This window comes from Stenella coeruleoalba (genome assembly GCF_951394435.1).
Source record: "Stenella coeruleoalba genome assembly, chromosome: 21".
NCBI classification, from domain to species: domain Eukaryota; kingdom Metazoa; phylum Chordata; class Mammalia; order Artiodactyla; family Delphinidae; genus Stenella; species Stenella coeruleoalba.
In genome coordinates, this window is record NC_137167.1 from 28,943,674 (window position 1) to 28,965,654 (window position 21,981).

Sequence of the window (21,981 nt, forward strand, 5' to 3'; positions counted from 1 at the left end):
CTCAATCAACCAACTGAGGTCATTGATTGTGCCATTTTATATTCTCGCCCAAAGAGAATCATAGGCCCAGTTTCTCGACATCCTCACCAACATTCCATATTTTGAGGCTTTTTCAGCCATTCTAGTTTGTGTGTGGCATTATCATAGTGTGACTGTAACTTGCATTTTCCTGATAATGAAACAAAACAACTTTTTATGTACCTGTAGTCCAACTGTATACCTTTATTTACAAAATGTTTGTTCAAATCTTTTTACCCATTTAAAAAAATTGGCCTGACATATATACAAGGGAATATTACTCAGCCATAAAAAAGAAATGAAATTGAGCTATTTGTAATGAGGTGGATAGACCTAGAGTCTGTCATACAGAGTGAAGTAAATCAGAAAGAGAAAGACAAATACCATATGCTAACACATATATATGGAATTTAAGAAAAAAAAATGTCATGAAGAACCTAGGGGTAAGACAGGTATAAAGACACAGACCTACTAGAGAACAGACTTGAGGATATGGGGATGGGGAAGGGTGAGCTGTGACAAAGCAAGAGAGAGGCATGGACATATATACACTACCAAACGTCAGGTAGATAGCTAGTGGGAAGCAGCCGCATAGCACAGTGAGATCAGCTTGGTGCTTTGTGACCGCCTGGAGGGGTGGGATAGGGAGGGTGGGAGGGAGGGAGATGCAAGAGGGAAGAGATATGAGAACATATGTATATGTATAACTGATTCACTTTGTTATAAAGCAGAAACTAACACACCATTGTAAAGCAATTATACCCCAATAAAGATGTTTAAAAAAAAAATTGGCCTGTTTGCCCCTTATTGTTGAGTATGCTCGATTCAAGTATATTTTAGAAATGTATATTGCTAATATTTTCTTCTTCTTTGTGGCTAACCTCTTCATCTTACTAATACTGTATTTCAAAGCTCAACAGTGTCAAATTTTGATAACTTCTGATTTCTCAGTTTTTATTTTTCTGGTTATTACTTTGTTTGTATCTAAGAAACATTAGCCTATTACAGAGTCACAAAGAGTTTATATTCTATCTCCTTTTCTCTACTAGTTTCATAGGCTTAGGTCTGACGTTTAGGTCTATATTATGGGTTGAATGGTGTTCCCCCAAATTTCGTGAATACCTGAAGTTTCAGAATGTGGCCTTATTTGGAAAAAGAGCCTTTGAAGATATAATGAAAGGTGATCATATTGGATTGGGTAGTAACACTATGCTGTATCTTGGATGCATCTTTCATAATTAGGAAGCCTATGACTACTGGTTCATTGTAACTTTGAAATGTTCACTGCGGCCCATCTTTGACAAGGGCGTGTTCTCACAGTGTTTTATAAGGACGGTTTCAAGCACTTCATTATCTGTATAATTTTTAAAAGCTTTCTCGAGATGATATACTTACAAGGTTTCACCAAGATGTAAGAAATCTAAATGACCTAATCTCATAAAATATGAACCAAATTACTGTGATACTTTCTTGGTTGTATTGGATTTCAACCTGATGGTGTCACGTTGCAGTATCCTTCTTTTTCTTGCAGAACCTGCCCTCGCCTGCTGGTTTCTGCAAGCACAGTATGTCTGAGCTGCTCCGAAGATGTTCTGGACTTGGCTTCTCTGTGATGCTGACCCCGTGAGCACACACCTCTGCACCTGCTTGCTGTGGCCAGCATTTTTATTGGAAGTGGCTCATTTCATTCTTCTGACGTGGAACAATGTCCTCTGACTGCTTAGAATTCTTTTTAGAGAATTTAACAGATCTAATTTAGCTTAAGCAAGGTAGAGTTGAAAAGGGCCTCCATTCTAAAAAGGACCGGCAGCTGTCCAAGAGTCATCACTACCACCCACCCGCCCATCACAGGGGGTGCCAAGTAAGATGCATTTGCCTGAAATACAAACAGGCAACAGTAAGTGTAGCAAGGAGAAGACATTTAGTCCACATGGAGGTGAAACTCACAGTTTCACAGAATTGTGGAAAGAACTAAGTACATCTCGTTATTAGGTAAGTGTAAAATGTCTTATTCTTATTAGTTTGAATTAGATACTTAACAAGTGCTTGTAAGAAAATCTGTGTTGCCTTTTCACATACGGTTTTATTTCCATAAGGAAGCGCAATTTATTATCACGAAATACTCTGTTTCTGTATTAGTTTTATATTGCAAACTATATTATATTTGTATTAAGTTTTATATTGAAAACAGTGTTGTTGAACTAAATTCCACACTATTCCTTATGCAACACGTTCGGAACTTAGAAATTGAAAGGTGGCTGAATATGTCACCCCAAAATATGAATGTGGGCGTTCAGGACCTACCACTGCAGAATAGGCTGCTTGTGTATATTGATTACTGGGAGCTGTAGGCACTTGGAAAACAGCAATGCAGGGAGAGGCTTTTCTGAACCCCCTTATCTGCCTGTAGACAGATCCCCCAAAAGGAACCAATTATCATAAACCCCCTGCCTGGGAGTTTCATCAACCAGGAGAGGAAACTAGAAGCGGACACCACACCCAGACTCACTTTGTCACAAACTAGCACACCTCCCATCTGTTCCTCTAAGGACCCTTTATCTTCCCTAAAAATCATTTCCTCTCCTCTAAGAGGCCTACATACCTCTTAAGGTATTTAAGTCTGAATTCCAAGCTACCTCAGGGAGTTCACTCAATTTTCCCTGGGCATCTCCCATATACACATATATGAGGTCAAAATGTTAATCAAATATCTGTGTGTTTTCCTCTTATTCATCCATCTTTCATTACAAGGGGTCTCAGCTAAGAACTCAGAAGGGTAGAGGGGAAATTATTTTTCCTCCCCTACAAAATACATATGTAAAAAAAATACCAAACACAATAATCAATATTTTTTGGAAGATATTCTGACCTCCTGTTTCAATATTGTTCAACAGGTTATAAACTTTAAAAAGGAAAATAGTTCTCTTTCCAACTTCAACTGCCCACATTTCACTAACACACCCACAAATGGAACACTACACAGAAAGATTAAAGTTCTCACAACACACAGGCCCCCTGCCTGCAATTCTAATAGATGGTAAATTTGAAAAAAATAAACTGCTGAAAGGTACCCCTGAAATCTGCTAATAAAAAAGGGGGTTGTAAAAATCATATTATAGTTTAACATTTGATGCAGAAGATGTAGAGACAATCAACATTTGCAGGTATAGCCCGTGAAAGCAATTACTCTGAAAAAAATTACAAAGGAAATCTTGTTCTCTGACACTAATTGATTTTCTCTCATTCCAAGTTTCATCATGTGTCAAAATTAAGGTAATAAGAAAGAACAAAAACTGCTTGATCACAAAATTATTGAAGAACAGGGAGAGAGGAGGAGACCCATGTAACCACCTAGTCTGAATGGGTTTTAAGTAAATCTTCGTTTATAACTAGAACTTAGAAATACCCACCTATAGGAACACGGCGGAAAAAAAAATATTGTTGAATAAATGTTTTTTTTCTTTTTACTAAATGTTTGATTTAACGTTTAAGTTAAAAATATTACAGACTTCTAGAGCATTATTTTAGTGAACGTTTTCCTGATATGTGTTGTGCAATTTTCATTAAAAGGTCTGCTTAGTCACAAAAAAATTATAGAAATTGAAATAAAACTCTAAACTCACGTGGCAACTGCATGTCATCTGGCTTCCGGTTCTATCAAGCCATCAGGTTCCCCCAAAGACATACCCCAAAATATCAGTAGGAATTATCTTTGGGTGAGGTCTTGAGGGCTGTGTTGTTTTCATGTGTGTCCATCTACATTCACTATTATGGGCTTCTAAGCAGAACACAGATGCCCATCTTTTTTTTTTTTTTTTTTTTTTTTTTGCGGTACGCGGGCCTCTCACTGTTGTGGCCTCTCCCGTTGCGGAGCACAGGCTCCGGACGCGCAGGCTCAGCGGCCATGGCTCACGGGCCCAGCCGCTCCGCGGCATGTGGGATCTTCCCGGACCGGGGCACAAACCCGTGTCCCCTGCATCGGCAGGCGGACCCTCAACCACTGCGCCACCAGGGAAGCCCTGTCCATCTCTTTTTAAAATAATACTCCCATAAATGAATGCTAGGTCAATTAAGAAATGAGTAATATAAGTAAAAACCTTTATTAAAACTGGGTATCTAGACTTAGGGTATAATATCAAACAAGGACTCAGAGATACCCTCTTAGACTTAAATTATTTCAAACATCCAATGAAGAAAATGATCAGTAAATAAAGACTCATTCATAAGGATTCATTACAAGAGCTTAAGTTAAAACAAACAGAAGTAAAACAGGATGTTTGAAGAAAAGCAGATTAAAATACAAATACATAAATTTGAAAACCAGAGAAAACTATCACTTGAATTGATGAATAATTAAAATTATTTGAAACAACTAATGATATACAAACTTCTAGAAATGAAACTAAGAAAAGATGGGTAAAATGAAAATACACAGAATAAAAATAAAATATTTTTATGAGAGAAACCGGAATTTGAAGCAATAGAAATAATCAGAAGCTAAGTTTGAAATATCACTGAAATTGATACTTCTGAAAGTACACGCATATAAGTATACCTATTTTATTAATACATAAATATTTATTTTAGGTGTGTGTATGTGTGTGTTATCTGTGTGTGTGTGTGTGTGTATGAGTGAACTCTGGCTCAGGAATAAAAATCATTTTCGAACTATTAATTCGTGTGCTATTGAGGTGTCAGACAGTGATCTAAACATTCAGTAAGCATTATCTCATTTAATTTTCAAAGCAGCCCCAGGAGGTATTTTAAATGGTAACAACTGAACCCAATTATCCCCTTTCTGATAACCCACCGCCTGGATCCTAGCAGCACACCACTGCCATAGAAGATGAACCCATATGGAAGAATGTTTCCATTACAAACTCTTCATTATCAGCCACAGGACCCTCAGCACTGGGACGACGCAATTCCACTATATTTCTCAGGTCAGCTCACTCTCCTTTTCCTTCCAAGTCCTATTTCAAATGGTCCCCCTCTCCTTTCACCTCTGGCCACCTAATCTCCACTCACTCTCAGAAGATGACCCCTAACTCTCTCTTAAAAGAGAGAAGGGAATCCATCAGAGACAACAACTTGATCTTCCTAATTATCAATACATATGTATTTCCTGTATCCTTCTCTCTCTTCTCCTATTGCAAGAGCAGAGCTAACTCTTCCACCAAGACTAATTTTTCACCCATGCTTTGGAGTCTAACTATTCTTATTTTATCAGAAATAATATTACGTTCTTTACTCTTTTTCATTGAATATTCAATCTTTGTCTCTCACCTGGGAAATTTCCATTGTATGATTCACCACTGAAGACACTTCCATTTAAACAATCAAATCCTCACTCAACTTTGCCTCTTCCTCCGGTCACTAGTCAATCTGCTTTCTCTCTTTCAAGGGCAGAATCCCAAAGCAGCAGTGCACACTTACTGTCTTCATTTTCACACCTACCTTCATTCCAGAGCTGGCTGCCACCCACCTGTGGGCACCTTCACTCCACGAGACAGCTGTCAGTAGACTCACCCAAGATCTCTATGCAGCTAGACTCACAGGTCACTTCCTCATGATGAGAACGTTCATTTCATTTTCCTGTTATATAAGTTAAACATGATCGCTGTAGTATCTTTAAAATAGGCAGATAAGCAGACTGACAAAAAGTCCTTCATAATCCTGAATATACCCTGTTATGTAATTTCCTCTTGTTCACCTAAAATTTTAGTGTGAACTTCCTTTCCAATTACTAAATATGTGGTTGCAACCTCATTTTAATATCAGTGTAGCCAAGGGATAATACCGCTTCCATAATCGATAATCAATACCATACCTCTGAAAATATACCTTTTTTTTTTTTTTGCTATTATGAACAGTCCTGTGTAGAACATTACTGCAAATAAATAATCACATCCTTGGGTCACTTAAAAAATTTTTGGACTATGCTTAGATCTTATTGTATTTCAGGTCTCAGCCGCACTCGCAACTGGTGACCATTCCCCCAGAAACACTCATCCCTTTATTTTGATAGCCAAGGACACTTATATCTCCTTTTTTTTAATGACTGATTTCTTTCCCCTCTGTAGGTCTAGTCTCCTCCACCAAGCATTAAATGCTAGAATTACCCCCTCCCCTCTTTCCACTTTAAACTTTCTCCCAAAGCCTTCTCATCCACATCCACGTGGTTTTACGGATTTCTTTTGCACTTTAAATGAACAGAAAACCCCATAATATATAATTTGCTCCAAGACAGAGAGAAATATTAAAGTAACTAATTTTAGTAGGACATGAAATCATGATACCAAAATATTTAGAAAACATTGCCTAATAACAAGGAAAGTGTTTAGATTAAACTTTAACCTATTATTTTAATTTGAACTTACGTTTCTAACTCCAAAACTCATACTCATCCCAACAGGCAGGCTTTCTTTCTAGAATGATTTCTCATTATGAAAATGCTATTATAATTAATCTCGAAGACATTCTAAATAAGAAAAGAAATGCCTCTGTAGATTTTGTAAAGGCATTCCACAACTTTTGACATTATTCCTAATTTTTAAACATATTATATAACAGATACAGGAATATACTCGTATAACATGAAAAATTCTATCATTTTTAAAGCTAAATTCAATGTAAAATAAAAGAGCAATTCTCATTAAAGTAAACAATTAAATAATTATGACTATTACCACTATACAGTTTTATACTGTTTTAGCTTTCTAGCTAAGGAGTAAGTTAGAAATAGAAAAAAATTTAAAAGATAAATTTATCATAATTTATATATGACACTTATTGACTTAGTAAACAGAAGGAAATTGACTGAAAATTTAAAATTAATAAAATATTTTAATATGACCCAGTAAAAAATCATGATAATTTTCATTGGTATCTACTTTTCTATTCTCGTTTATTGTAGCAGAGAAAAATATAAAAACCTTAATAATAACATTAAGAAAAAACAGTGAAACTATACACGTGGAAATATTTAAGATTTTACTGAGATACAATAAATAATATTTTAATAAAGTGAATAAGAGTTCTTTATACGGCTATCAATGTACTATAAATGTGATGGTTCTTAATATTCTGGATCAATAGTTATATATTTCTACAAACATACAGAATATGTAACTTTTCTTGCCAGCAGGATGAACCTTTTGTGAGCATAAACACAATGGAAAGAATCACAATCTCAAGAAAGAAGTGTATCAGTATTTGTTAAACATATAATTAGTGAAATGAACACAAACACACCTATAAGGATAGTTCTCACAGTACTGACGACAGAGAAAAAGCAGAATGATTTCAATGACCAGTAACAGCTTCACAACTGTATAAGCTAATGTACATCCAGGTGACGAGATACATTCTTACAATGAGAAATCACATTTTAAAGCATAATTAACGACATACGGATTGTGATACACAGTTTAGGGAAAAAACACATTATTGGATGGTCACTCAGCAACACTTTTCTGTTTATTGTTGTTTGATTTTCAACTAGGAGCACATTTCTTGCTGTTTGTAGAAAGAGGGCAAACATACATTTCAGTGAATCTCAACTGCATTTAGGTACCTCAGAGGACATGTCAACGACAATACCCATATTCTGTTGGCCTTTTTGCCTCCATTTATATGCCCTTGGTTCTCTTCCCTAGTTAATTCTGATATTCCAGAAATAACTGTCGCCCTGGGAAGAGAGTGGGGCGAGAGCGAGTGAAAACATCACAAAGTTTTCCCATCATTTTCAAGCTGCCTTTTTCCCGATCCAGTGTTCACTTGTCTGCTCTAAACCTTTGTGTGTTTTCCAGAGTTCTGACAAATTTTATCCTAACAGTTTCTGCTTGTCTTTCCATATTTTCAGTATTTCTCTACGGGAATAGGGGCTTGGCACTACCTACTCTGCCATGTCGATGATGTCACTCCTGAAATAACTTCTAAAAGACCTAGAGATCATCATACTCAGTGAAGTAAGTCAGACAGAGAAAAACAAATATGATATCACTCATATGTGGAATCTATTTGTTAAAAATGATATAAATGAACTTATTTACGAAACAGAAACAGAATCACAGGTTTATGGTTACCAGAGTGGAAAGGTGGGGTTGGTGGAGGGGTAAATTAGGAGCTTGGGATTAAGATATACACACTACTGTATATAAAATAGATAACCCAACAAGGACCTACTGTATAGCACAGGGAAAAATATTCAATATCTTGTAATAATCTACAATGGAAAAGCATCTGAAAAGAAGGTATATATATGTTGATCAACATTGTAAATCAACTATACTCCAATAAGATTTTAAAAATATATAAATAAAACATCCAATAAATAAATAAATAAAAGACTATCCTTGCTGGTTGGGATTCCTGGGAAGCAGATTCCGACTTGGCAGTGCTCAGGAAGTTTAGTAATATGTGCTCTTCACCAGCGGAAAAAGAAGATGATGCAGGACTGGGTAGAGAGGAGTTTGGGCACCACTGTAACCATCATAGAGCACTCAGGTATGACACAGGGAACTTTTACGCTGAGGCGGCCCATCAAAGCTATCTTGATATTGGTTGACAAGGGAAAGCATTTGTGCCCCTGTACGGACCAGTCAGTGGATACAGGATGCCCCGTGGAAAGGAGTGTGACCTCGGGAGATATTACTCTCTTTAATTCAGAGGAAAGCAATTCCCAGAATGAGCCGATATCTGAGCGGTCAGCTGGCAGGATTCCCTACCACTCAATGAATGTCTTTAATTCCCAAAGTGGGATCTGGACATGCATGACAGTGCTGGCTATCACCCATCCCTTGAGCCACTCATATCCACTTGGTCTTATGATCTCTGGGAGCAGCAGCAAGATTCGGTGGTGCCTCTCTTCCCAAGGGCAGCTCAGAAGAGAGAAGTTAGTATAGTCGGCCCTCAGTATCCACAGATTCTGCATCCACAGATACCAAACAGATAGTACTGGGCCATTCTATGTAAGGGACTTGAGCATCCGTGGATTTGGGTGTCTGAAGGTGTCCTGGAACCAATGCCCTGTGATACCAGAGGGACAGCTGTGGAATGAACTGCAGGTCCCACCCCTCCAGCTGGTCTCAAGGCCATGCTGATGTCATTCCCAACTCCCCTCACACTCAGCTTTTATCTACGGTGGTCCAAGTGAGCAAAACGATGCTTTTTTCCACACCTTCATTCATGAGACTTCTAGCCCCCTAGTAACCATGCTCTTCTTAGGCCATGGCTACTGCGTTTGTCCACTTCTTCTCAAAACTGAGCAAGGAGCACAAAGAGATGCTGGAATAAACCGCCTTTATGTGAAGGGAGGAAGGTGAAACTTTTCTCCATGATCACATATTACAAAAGCATCCCTGTCTCCTCTTGATCATCAGTGACTACTGCCCCTGCCAGGAAGGTGGGTCACTCCTCTTGTTACCTGCTGGTCTCTTGATGTAAGATCCAATGAGCCTGGGCAGCATAATTGCTGAAAGTCCAGGGGCTCTTTCTGTGTCTCCTGCTTCTCTGTAGGAACAAGACAACCTGCAGAGCCCAAAGTTGAAGGGGCAGGAAAAACAGTTACCCCAAGTGAGTCACTGGAAGTAATATTAGCAGACTCACACCTATACCTTTATCACTGATTCCTGGACCTGCGTATTTTACCTACTAGGGACACAACACCGTACAGTGGTTGTTAATTTAGAGTGTATACTGCATCTCAGAGGATAAGGCCCTATCCTTGCAGGATGTCATCTCTGACCTGTGACCCTCAGATGTGCCACCTGTGAACTATTCCATCACTTTACCAGGCTGGCTGCCTATGGGTGGCACAGTATGTGACAAGACTGGTGAGTTCAGTTTTGCTGTGTCCACAGAAGCATCTTCTTCCCTATGAAGTGAATTCCTTAGTCTGACTCCGTGTGATGTGGGACCCATATTGAAGGATGAACGTGGAGAGCCCTTGGATTGTTTCAGTGACTGAGGACCTCGTGTCAGGAAAAGCAAACCAATATCCAAAACATATTTCTTCTCCAGTCAAAATAAAGCTCTGCCTTTTCAAGGGTGGAAGGAAGCCAGTGTAGTCAACTTTCTCCCAAGAGATGTAGTTAACTTTCTCCCAAGAGATGTAGTCAACTTTCTCCCAACTACTTACTGAGTCTCCTCAGTAAATAGTGTCAAGTTAAGGCTCAGTGTTAGACTCTATTTCAGGCAATTTGGACATCAGGGGCATCAGTAGTAGATTAGCCTCAAGGAGAGGAAGCCAATGGCACTGGGATCATGCATGAAGAGCCTCCAAACTACAGCCCGAACATTGTTTATGCCCTCGTTGTAGCAGTACTGGGATGTCCCATGACGCAGGCTGGCTGATGTCAGCTGATGTCAGTGCACGACAGGGGTGTGTGCTCACTTTCTTTCTATGTACAAAAGCTAGAAAAGGACTGGCTAACTGAAAAGAATCAGTTAAAATTATATTAATTTCTGTGGCTTCTTAATTCTGTGTCTTTGACCTCTTTTGGTCTTTCCAGCCAAATAACTGAGGTACCTCGTATTGAGTACTAGTTTCAAGGTTTGTGGTACAGTGCCAGCATCAAGGGAATACAGCAAAACGCAAGATCTTTATGATGTTAAGTCACAAAGCTAAGGAAAAAATTCCCACAAGGGGTCAGGAAATGTTTCAAGCTATTGCTAAGGCACAGGCTCTTCCCTTGATAACTTTATGAGAGAGCAATTCATTTTGCTCCACACACTCTTTTTATGTATTGATAATAATTCCTTATTATAATTAACAATACGTATGACCCAGACACAGTAATGGTAACATGAAAAGTAGAGCAGAAGCTATATGGACAATAAGCTGCTAAATATCAATGTGGCTAATAAAATGGGAAAGTGGGTGTCTGAAGATGACTGGAATACGAGCAAAGCAGAGACCTGCAAAGATAAAAACTCAGGATCCCAACATGAGAGATTTCTAACTACTGAGCCCATGAACATGAAAAATTATATACAACTCTATGCCCACGGCTTGAATAACTTAGAGGAGATGAGTACGTTCCTTGAAACAATCTATCAAAACTAACACAAGGAGAAATAGATCATCTGAACAGACCTATATCTCTTAAAGAAACAAACTCAATGACCAATGACCTTCCATAGGAGAAAGCACCAGACCCATTGGTGAATTCTCCTAAACATTTAAAGAAGAAAGTATACCAATTACTTTCTACAATTACTTTCAGAAAATAGAAAGAGAGGGAACGTATCCTAACTCATTCTATGAGGCCAGCATTAATCTTATACCAAAACCAGAACAAGATACTACGAGAGTGCAAAACTAAAGACCAATATCTCTAATGAACACAAGTGAAAGAGTCCTAAACAAAATATTAGCATGTGGTTTCAACAATAAAAGGAATATAAAGGAATATAAAAGGAATTTTAAATAATGACCAGGTGGGATTTATTCCACATATGCAAGGCTGATTCAACATTTAAAAATCAATTAGTAAAAAAAACAAGTAAAAAAAAAAATCAGGGCTTCCCTGGTGGCGCAGTGGTTGAGAGTCCGCCTGCAGATGCAGGGGACACGAGTTCGTGCCCCGGTCCGGGAAGATCCCACATGCCGCGGAGCGGCTGGGCCCGTGAGCCATGGCCGCTGAGCCTGCGCATCTGGAGCCTGTGCTCCGCAACGGGAGAGGCCACAACAGTGAGAGGCCCGCATACCGCAAAAAATAAAAACAAAAACAAAACAAAACAAAAAAATCAATTAGTGTTATCACAGACAGGCTGAAAATGAAAAATCACATAATCATACTAGCAGATGCAGAAAAATCTTTTGACAAAATCCAACACCCATTCAGTATAAAAAGCTCTCAGCAAACTAGATATAGAGGATAACTTCTACAACTTGATAAAGAACATCTACAAAAAACCTACAGCTAACATCATACGTAATGGTGAAAAATCAGATGTCTTCTCACTAAGATCAGAAACAAGGTAAGGATGACCCCTCTTACCATTCCCATTCAACATAGTACTGAAGGTTCTAGCTTATTTGATAGGAAAAGGAAATAAAAATTATACAGATTGGAAGGAGAAAATAAAACTGTGTATGCAGATAGCATGATTGCTTATGTAGCATCCCAAAGAGTCAACAACAACAACAAAAACTCCTGGGTCTAATAAGTGATGATAGCAAGGTTGAAGGATGCCAGGTGAATGTACAAAAGTCAATACCTTTCCTATATACAGGCAAGGAACAATTGGAATTTGATGTAAAAACATGATGTCATTTACATTACCACACCCAAAATGAAATACTAAAGTATAAATCTAAGAAAATATATACAAGATCTACACAGGGAAAACTATAAAATTCTGATGAAAGAAATCAAAGGAACTAAAAAAATTGGAGAGATATTCCATGTTCATGGATAGGAAGACTCAACATTGCTAAGATGTCAGTTATTCCCAACTTGATCTATAGATTCAGCTCAATCAGCAAGTCATTTTGTGGATTCAACAAATTGACTCTAATGTTCATGTGGAAAGGCAAAAGACCCAGAATAGCCAAGACAATTTTGAAGGAGAGAAACAACATCAGAGGATTGACACTACCTGATTTCAAAACTTATTTTAAGGCTACAATAATCAAGAAAGTGTGATATTTGGCAAAATAGTAGGCAAAGAGACCAATGGAACAGAATAGAGAACTCAGAAATAGACCTACATAAATATAGTCAACTGATCTTTCACAAAGGAGCAAAGGTAATATAATGGATGGTCAAAGATAGCCTTTTCAACAAATAGTGTTTGAACCATAAGACATTCACATGAAAAAAAAAATGAATTGAGACACAGACACAGACACAGCATCATAGATGCTCTTCAAAAGGTGTATGCATTGATAAACTGGTACATCCAGACAATGGGATATTATTCAGTGCTAATTAACATGCGCAACCGAGCCATGAAAAGGTATCCGGGAAGTTCATGCGTATTCCTGAGTGAAAGAAACCATTGTGAAAGGGCTACATGGTGCATGATTCTAACATATGACATCCTGGAAAAGATGAAATTATAGAGACAGTATAAAGATCAGTGGTTGCCAGGGGTTCAGAATGAGGAAGGAAGGTTGAACAGGGGGAGCAAAGGGGAATTTTAGGGCAATGAAACTCTTCTGTATAATAGTGTAAGAATGAAGAGGTGACACGTTAGGCATGCATTATAGGATTATATGTCAAAAGGAGTGTGCCCTAATGTAGACTCTAGACGTTAGCTACTAACGATGTATTGATATTGGTTCATGAATTGCAACAGATGTTATATACCACACTCATAGAAGTTGTTAATACGTACAGAAACTGTGTGAGGAAGAGGCGTGTGTACGGGAACTCTCTGTACTTCCTGTTCAATTTCTCTGTAAACCGAAAACAGCTCTAAAATATGATCTATTCATTAAAAAAACAGTATCCCCTGAGAAGTAGTGACCAGTTGCCTAAGAGCTCATGTGTTCACCAGCCTATTAAACAATGAAAAGAATCTGAAAACCCACTAAAGCCAGGTGATCCCAGTGATATTCTGTAAAGGCAGGTCAAATGATACCATCCTAAAAATACATAGCATAATAGCGTCAAGATCATAAAACTCCCCAGAGTAAAGATGAGGACAAAGTTGCAATTATATAAGAAGATGAACCAGTAAGACCAGCAAGAAGTCCTTCAACCATTTATGTGATGACTAAATGGAAACTTCCAAGACAACTTCAGAAACATTTGAATGGATCTGGAGCAAATGAGAGTCAACAAATGCTTGAATACAGACAGGATCAGTTATGACACATATACATTCTTTCTCGATGTGAGGAACAGGTGTGAATATTTTGCACCAGCTGCATTCCTAGAGTAGATGAAAGGCTTTAATTACAGGGCTTAGCTTGAGCTCTGCTTTATTTATCTTCCCTAAATCTGTCTTTCCCATATGGCTACCGTTGGCCTGCCACCCAAGTTGCTTCCCTTTTTGCTGCCTTGCTAATAATTACCAACACCTGTGCTTAACTATTTAAAACAAAATAAACCATCCCATTAATTTTTCTTTTTTTTTTTTTGGCTGCGTGGTGTGGCTTGCGGGATCTTAGCTCTCTGACCAGGGATGGAACCCGGCCCCAGCAGTGAGAGCACCGAGTCCTAACCACCGGATCACCAGGGAATTTCCTTATATAAATATTTAAATACTACATAATATATTACCCTCCTCAGAAGAATTAAGTTTTCATAAAAGTCCACATGGAGACAGTAAAGACTAATATTAGTAACAAACAACATATTTTAAGTAGAGATCTTCCTTGTACCACTGAACACTGAGGCGAGCACTGCTTGAATTGTATGTCTTTTCAAATCTGACCCACACAGCAGCATTGGAAAAGTAAGTGTGATAGAATTCTCATTATAAGATGAAGAAGCAGAGGGGTGGGGAGTTGATGTAACCAGGTGAGTGTCTTAATGGTCGGGAGTGGTGGGAGCTGCCCTCACAATTCACCCTCTCTCAGCGGCTTCTACTTCCAAGTGATCCTACGAGAAATCACTATGGGGTTGTAAACGCACAAAAATCTCTGTCTGGCGTATTTCACTGTGATGATCTCTAGATCCATCTATGTTGCTGCAAATGGCATTATTTTGTTCTTTTTTATGGCTGAGTAGTGCTCCATTCTGAAGTGAGCCAGACAGAGAAAGACAAATACCATACAATATCGCTTATATGTGGAATCTAAAAAAGAAGATGCAAATGAACTTATTTACAAAACAGAAATAGACCCACAGACATAGGAAACAAACTTATGATTACCGAAGGGGAAAGTGGGGGAGGGATAAATTAGGAGTTTGGAATTAACAAATACATACTCCTATATATAAAACAATCAACAAGGACTTACTGTATAGCACAGGGAACTATACCCACTATTTTGTAATAACCTATAAGGGGAAAGAATCTAAAAAAGGATATATTCCTATACGTGTGTGTATATATATATATATATGAACTGAACCACTGTGCTGCACACCTGAAACTAACACAACATTGTAAATTAACTATACTTCAATTAAAAAAGAGAAAAAAAAATGGGATTTTCCAAATTGGAAAAAAAAGTACAAACATCTCTGAAATAAAAAGTAGTGTTCCTTATGGTTGTTATTTTAAAAAAATAATGAAGGTTTCTGATTTCTGACACTTAGAATTATATTTCAGAAGAGATATATGCATATGTATATATGTAATATATAATATAGATATTACATTTTTATTATACATATGTACTGGCTAATTAATAAAGGCTAATTAATTTACAGATAAACTTTCAGTGCAGATATATTTAGGTGAAATAGCTGAAGTAATTATTAAAAAGCAATTATAGTAAAGCATGTGATCATTAGCAAAATGAACATCTAAAAGGATGTGGGCTTAGGGTGAGGGGTGGTGGTAATGGAGACAATCCAATATACATTTCTAAATGCCTTGAGATTTAAAAATTCCATAATGGCTTTGGCCCAATATTTTTAATGTAATTAAAACAGAAGCTTTATGCAAAAAATAATATTCCAGTGACTACATTTCTGAATTATTTTCTTTTTATAGCTTTATAACACTTAAAGCCAAGAGCTACAACTAATTTGGAAATGTTTTGATTATACATGATATTAAGGAAATCCAGTAAATTGTTTAACTGGGGAGTTGCAGAAATGAGCAGAACCCGTGATCACAGATTCTCTTCAAAAGTGTGTATTTCCTACTGCTGCTCTGAATTTATAGCTAAGATATCACCCTCTGATACTCCACCTGAGACTTCCTGCTCTATGTCAAACTAGGTCCCTACACTTCAGGAACTTTAATACGCATAGAACTTATCAAAATCTCTCATTAACATGCAGATTCCAATTAAACAGGTTTGAGGTAGAGTTCTTGATTCTGCATTTCTAAAACGTTCCCAGGTGGGGCTGACAGATAAAATACAGGTAACCCAGGTACGTATGAATTTCAGGTACTCAATGAAAGACACACAATTTTCTTTCATGTATCAAAATTCAAGTTCAGCTTGGTGTCCTGGTTTTTTATTTGTTAAACTTGGCAATAGTACTCCCAGGTGATGTGGATGCTGCTGGACCAGAGGCAATGCATTAAAGAGTGGCCCTCTAGAATGTGCACACCTTAAAAGAGTTGCTGGTAATAGAAATCTGTGAAGCCACTGGACTTAGTGTGTTAGAAAGTCTTGGGTCAATACATTAGAAAACATAACAGTAATCAGTGTACACTATCCCAGCAATGGGCCCCCCAAATACATAAGGCAACATCTGCCAGAATCAAAAAGAAGAAATCACTGATTCAACGACTATACTTTGATATTTCTAGACTCCTCTATTACTAATGGATAAAACAGTCAGATGCAAAATCAGGAAAGATAAAGATTATATCATGAAATTTGATCTCACTGACATCTATAGAGCACTCCACCAAACACCAGCAGAGTCCAAACACTTGTTAAGTGTTCATGGAATACTCTCCAGTATAAGCCACAGGCTAGACCATAAGTCTTGCTAAACTTATTAAGACTGATAGTAAACAGTGAGTTCTATAACTATAGTGGAATCAAATTAGAACTCAAAATGTAGAAAATTTAGGAAATATCTAAATATTTGACATTTAAACATCACATTTCCTACTAGGCTAGGGATCAAAAAAGGAATCAGAAGAAAAAATTTTAAATATTTGCACTGAATAAAAATAAAAACAGAACACATCAAAATTCATGGAATGTGGTGAAAGCCATGCTGAGAAGAAAATTAGTATAGGTATAAAGGCTTATACAGGAAAAGAAGGAAGATCTAAAATCAACAAACCAAGTTTCTTCCATAATTATGTAGAAAAAGAACAAATTAAAGGAAATCAATATTATGTACCTTGTTTGGTGGGATGGTTATATGGGTGTGCCAATATTTCAAAGTCATTGAAATCTACCCTTAAAATTGGTATAATTTATTCAGTGTGAATTATGCTTCAATACTGTTTATTTCGAAAATGTGAATAAGGAATCAAATGAATTAAGCAATGAGCCTAAGGAGGTCAAGCATCCTTCTGATCCACCCGGACTTTAAAGACCGGCCTCTCCCTGATTTTTCCCACAGAATCCCATTACTTCCGCTCTACTTTCCTGTTCCCCACAAATGTTCTATTTATAGAGCATCCCTTTTTCTCACTGCTTATCCTGGAGTGTTCCCTTCTCTATGTTACCTATATGAAACAACCATCTTTCATTCAGAGGGTTTTGCTGACAAATGATTTAGAGAATCCAACAGGAGTTAACCTTATATTACAAATGTGGGCAAAGAGCAAAAGCTTACACCATCTCCAAGTTTCTGAAGACTGTTTGGGTAGAATAAGGACATTTATGGAGTCTATATGATACTTTCCTATACTCATTGGAGTACGAAAGTAAGTAGAAAAAGAACAGCAACACTTTATCAAGTTTCCTATGTGCTACACAATTTGCTCAGTGCCTTTCAGACTTTATGTCTTTTAATCCTCATGAAAATGTTTTTATGATTTATAATTGTATGTCTACTTTACAGATGCGAAGACCAAGACTTAAAGTTTAAATTATTTGCTAGGCACAGTGCTAACAGGAGGTTAAGCTGGATTTCAAAATCCAGTTCATCTGACTCCAAAGCTCATGTTATAGAAATAATTTAATAAATGCTTCTAGGTTGTCATTGTATCTTCCTTCTACATATAGTACAATAAAACCCTTCATCACATGATTTCCAGAATGTACAATAGGCTTTTGTCCTATTATGTTTGAAAATACCTCAATTACCCAGGTACGCCTGAAGCTCCATTCAGATAAGTATAAGAGTTTAGTCTTCAAGTGCTTTTAGCCTTAAATAGACCTCTTGACATTTCAGGAGTGCTCTAATCCAGTTTTCGTAATGAAGAATGGTGTGGGGTGAGGAGGGATACAGCATTACAAAAGACTTAAAGAGCTGAGCTCATTGCCTCAAAGAACATACAATTAAATTGAAAAGAAAACATTAATTTATAAATCTAAATACCACAAGAGTAAGAATTTTAAATAGTGTGTTCACCGCATTATCTAGAAAATATGATCTGGCGCGTTTATTCCTAGACAATATTTACACGGAGTAGGTGCGAATTTTGTGGAATGAATAAAATAATAAATGACTGAGACAACTAGAGAAAATACAAAGAAATGCTGAAATATTTGACTCAGGCTCTAGGGACTAATCTAAATGCAGAGAAAATGTCCAAGATATGTAAAGTGGATCTACCTTGGCCCTCTGAAGCTTATTCGTGTATAATTTTAATCATTGCTTTTATTAGATTGCTTTCTTGGATAGGACCCAGCATTGAAAAGAGAGAGAATCATAGCATAGAGAGAGAATAGAGTTTTCCATAGGAATTTATTATTTGACTGTAACTAGACCCCAGGGCTGGTTCTTATCAGGGCACACAATATAAGACTCTTGAAATTCCTTTAAAGAATAAAGACGACTTCCAGCTTGAGCTCTGATGTATAAAGAGCTCAGACGTTGTCACTCCCATCCCTGCAAGAAGACAAAGGTGAACTCACTAAGAATCAATGACTTTTCTTGGACTCATGAGCGGATGGCGTTTGCAGGAAAAGCCACCACCCTGAAACCTGGAGAGACGGGAATTCAGAGGGTCACAGTTGAGATCTGCTTCCCTGGAGGAGGTGCTACTGGAGCCGTACAGTGGTAGGAACACTTAACCAGCAAATTCAATGAGTTGCTGAAGGTGGAGTGTAGACTAGGACGCTCCTGAAGGTGGCAGAATTGGAGCAGCACACTTCGGTGGTCTTTACTTCTGGGGATGCCACCATCTTTTCTTACTGAAGTCAAGAAAGAGCCTCTCTTGGTTCTGGCGGGGCAAGGGGAAGAGCAATCCTTATGAAACAGACCCAGAGAAATATGTGTGCTCTCCAGGGTAAAGACATTCCCAGAGACGTGTCACCTGAGGAAAGAGCATCTCTCTCCCCACCTCAGCCTCCTCCAGCCTTCCTATTTCACCTGAGAGAGGAAAGAAGCTAAGACACACTTGAGAAGGTCACGGCCCAGAGACACAAGCCCACCTAAAGACTGAGACTTAACCATGAAGCTGTAAAATCCTTCCCCCACCACAGCTTCCCACCATGCCGGCAGGACTCCAGTGAAACAGCACAGATTCCAGTTGAAGCAGCAGCAACACAGACTTTATCTGAGAAGGACTTCATCTTAGTTGAGCCAAAAGAAAACATGGGAGCCGAGAAACGACAGAAGGAAACAGAAGCCTCTGGCACCGACTGCCAGAGCAAACACGAAACAGAGCCAGACTCCTCTCAAGTAAACACAAACCCCCCCACAAAAGGCCTGCTTACCTCGGTTCCCACGCCTTGATACATCATATCCAGTTTTCAGTGAAAAATTGCCAAGCATGATAAAAATCAAGGAAAGAAAAAAGCAAGTATCAGAAGCATACTTTAGATATGATACAAATTTGTAAAATTATCAGACATGGAATTTAAACTAACAATGATTAATAGGTTAAGGGCTCTAATGATAAAAAGGACAATGAGCAAAATGGATGGGTAACAGAAGCACAGAGATGGAAACTATAAGGAAAAAAAGACACACTTGAAATAAAAAACACAAATAGAAATCAAAAATGCCTTCAATGGCTTTATTAATAGGTTGGATTTTTATGTTAGAAATATTGTAAGCAAGAAGAGAATGGAATGAAATGTTTTATGTGTTGAAAAAAATACCAACCTAGAATTCTATCCAGTGAAAGTATCATTGAAAAGTAAAAAAAAATCAAGATTTTTCTCAAATAAAAATAAAGGAATTCATTATCAGCAGCCGTGCCCTGTGAGAAAATTTATAGAACGTTCTTCAGAGAGATGAAAAATGATAAATGTAAAAGATTCAGGTCTACATGAAGGAAGACTGTTGGAGAAGGAATGTAAAGGTAAAATAAAATATTTTTAAATTTTCAGTTGCTCAAAAATAAGGGCTCATTTAAAGTAATAACTGTAGTAATGTATTAGCTGATTATAGTAGATGGGTCCATGAAATGAATGACAGCAATGCCATAAGGAATACTCTAAGATACCTGAACTACCTACAAAGCAGTACACAGTTATTTGTAAGTGGCCTGAGGTGACTTAAAAATGTATATTGCAAGCTCAAAGACAACCACAAAGAAAATAACAAGGAAGTATATATGATATGCTAAACGAGGATATGAAATAGAATCATATAAGATGCATAATTAAAACCAGAGGAAGCAGAAAATGAGAACAAAGAGAAAAGAAAAATGCAATTAATAGAAAATAGTTATAAACATGGTAAATATTAATCCAACCATATCAGTAATCACTTTAAATGGAAATAGTCTAGGGACTTCCCTGGTAGTCCAGTGGCTAAGACTCTGTGCTCCCAATGCAGGGGGCCTGGGTTCGATCCCTGGTCAGGGAACTAGATCCCATATGCCACAACTAAGAGTTGGCACACCGAAACTAAGACCCGGTGCAGCCAAATAAATAAATAAATATTTTTTAAAAAATAAAATAAATGGAAATAGTCTAAATAAACCAATTAACAGAGGTTTTCAAAGCAGATAAAAACACAAGACTTAACCACATTTTCCCCCCAAATTTATTGTGAATATAAAAGTACAGATACATTTAATATAAAGGAAGAAAGAAAGACCATGCTGTTATCAAAATAAAGCCATAATAACAATATTATCTTCAGAGCAAAAACAAACTCAGAACAAGGAAAACTATCAGAGATAGACAGGGGCGTTTAATAGTGATAACAGGATCAGTTCTCCAAGGAAACACAACAATCCGAAATATGTATGCATCTAACAACAGAGCATCAAAATACATGAGGCAAAACTAAAAGAAACGGAAGAAAAAATAGATCCACGGCTATAGTTGGAGAATTCAACACCCCTCTTTCAGTAACTGATAGGTCAGACAGGTAGACAATCAGGAAGTATATAATTGACCAGAATAGCACTGTGAATCCACTTCATCTAATTAACATTTAGAAGATACACTATCCCCAAAACAGCAAAAAACGTGTGCTTTTCTCGCTCATCTGGACCATTCATCAATATAGCCCTTATTCTGCGCCATAATACACATCTTAACAAATTTATTTTGAAAGAAGTCATACAAAATATTTTCTCAGGGCCTTCCCTGGTGGCACAGTAGTTGAGAGTCCGCCTGCCGATGCAGGGGACATAGGTTCGTGCCCCGGTCCGGGAAAATCCCACAGGCCGCGGAGCGGCTGGGCCCGTGAGCCACGGCTGCTGAGCCTGCGCATCTGGAGCGCAACGGGAGAGGCCACAACAGTGAGAGGCCCGTGTACCAAAAAAAAAAAAATTTCTCAGATCACAATAGAATTAGACTGGAAATTAACAACAGAAAGGTAGACGGAAAATGCAAAATATTTGGAGAGTAAACAACACACTTCTAAATAACCCATGGGTCAAAGAAGAAGTCTCACGAGACACTTGAATATTTTGAAGTAAATTAAATTGAGAAAACAAATTATCAGAATTTGTGAAATGCAGCAAAAGCAGTGATAGAGCGAAATTTACAGCACTGAATGCACTTATTAGAAAAGAAGAAAGATCTAAAATACATAATCTAGGCTTCCATGTTCAAAAACTAGAAAAAGGAGAGAAATGTAAGCCTAAAGTAAACATAAGAAAAGAACTACTACAAATTAGAGCAGAAATCAGTGAAATTGAAAACAGGAAAACAATAGAGAAAAATAGACAAAACCAAAAAGCTGGTTCTTTGAAAAGATCAATAAAATTGATATAACTCTAGTCAGGCTAACCAAGAAAAAAGCAGACAGGATGCAAGTTACTAATATTCGAGATGAAAAAGGG

At 37.6% G+C, this 21,981-nt stretch overlaps 1 long non-coding RNA gene across 5 annotated transcripts in view; it reads right to left on the reverse strand.

Annotated features, from left to right (window-relative positions):
- The window catches only part of LOC307179743, an 893,234-nt gene that overhangs the window by 479,755 nt on the left and 391,498 nt on the right, over positions 1-21,981 (reverse strand). For all 5 annotated transcript variants that reach the window (XR_013825536.1, XR_013825537.1, XR_013825538.1 and 2 more), the window contains one exon: positions 5,476-5,613. This is a non-coding gene — a long non-coding RNA (uncharacterized lncRNA). The remainder of the gene's footprint in view (positions 1-5,475; positions 5,614-21,981) is intronic.